Below are 1,267 nucleotides of genomic sequence, written 5' to 3'. Positions count from 1 at the left end.
GAAGCCCATAGAGGGCTATGGTGAAAAAGGAAATATCCTCAGATGAAATCTGGAAAGAAGCTTTCTGAGAAACTGATAGGTGTTCTGTTAATTCATGACACAGAGTTACATGTGTATTTCATGGATCTCTTTGCTAGCCTTATTTCTGTGGAATCTGAGAACAGATATTTTGGATCCCTTTGAAGACTGTAGTGCCATAGGAAATATCCTCCGTTTACAAAGAGAAAGAAGCTTTCTGAAAAACTTCTTTGTGTTCTGTGAAATCATCTCACAGAGTTACAGCTCTGACCTCAAGAAGACTTTCGCTGAGACAGATCTTGTGGAATTGGCAAAGTGATGTTTGGAAGCCCATAGAGGGCTATGGTGAAAAAGGAATTATCCTCAGATGAAATCTGGAAAGAAATTTTTTGAGAAACTGTTCCGTGGTGTGTGACTTCCACTCACAGAGGTACATCTGTATTTCGTGGATCTCTTTGCCAGCCTTATTTCTGTGGAATCTGAGAACAGATATTTCGGATCCCTTTTAAGACTATAGGGCCAAAGGAAATATCCTCATATAACAAAGAGAAAGAAGCTTTCTGAGAAACTTCTTCGTGTTCTGTGAAATCATCTCAAGGAATTTCAGCTTGCCCCTCAAGAAGCTTTTCGCTAAGACAATTCTTGTGGAAATGGCAAAGTGATATATGGAAGCCCATAGCGGGCTATGGTGAAAAAGGAAATATCCTCAGATGAAATCTGGAAAGAAGCTTTCTGAGAAACTGCTCTGTGATGTGTCACTTCCATTCAGAGAGTTACGTCTGTATTTCGCGGATCTCTTTGCTAGCCTTATTACTGTGGAATCTGAGAAGAGATATTTCGTATCCCTTATAATTCAAAAGGGTCAAAGGAAATAACCTCCGATAACAAAGAGAAAGAGGCTTTCTGGGAAACTTCTTTGTGTTTTTTGACATCATAGAACAGAGTTACAGCTTTCCCCTCAAGAAGCCTTTCGCTAAGACAGTTGTTGTGGAATTGGCAAAGTGATATTTGGCAGCCCATAGAGGGTTTGATTGAAAAGGGAAATATCCACAGATGAAATCTGGAAAGAAGTTTTCTGAGAGACTGCTTGGTGTTCTGTTAATTCATCTCACAGTTTTACGTGTGTATTTCGTGGATCTCTTTGCTAGCCTTATTTCTGTGGAATCTGAGAACACATATTTCGGATCCCATTGAAGACTATAGGGCCAAAGGAAATATCCTCCGATAACAAAGAGAAAGAAGCTTTCTG

Source organism: Mandrillus leucophaeus, unplaced genomic scaffold, assembly GCF_000951045.1.
Source record: "Mandrillus leucophaeus isolate KB7577 unplaced genomic scaffold, Mleu.le_1.0 Scaffold63, whole genome shotgun sequence".
Lineage (NCBI taxonomy): Eukaryota > Metazoa > Chordata > Mammalia > Primates > Cercopithecidae > Mandrillus > Mandrillus leucophaeus.
Note: the sequence above shows the minus strand (reverse complement) of the source record.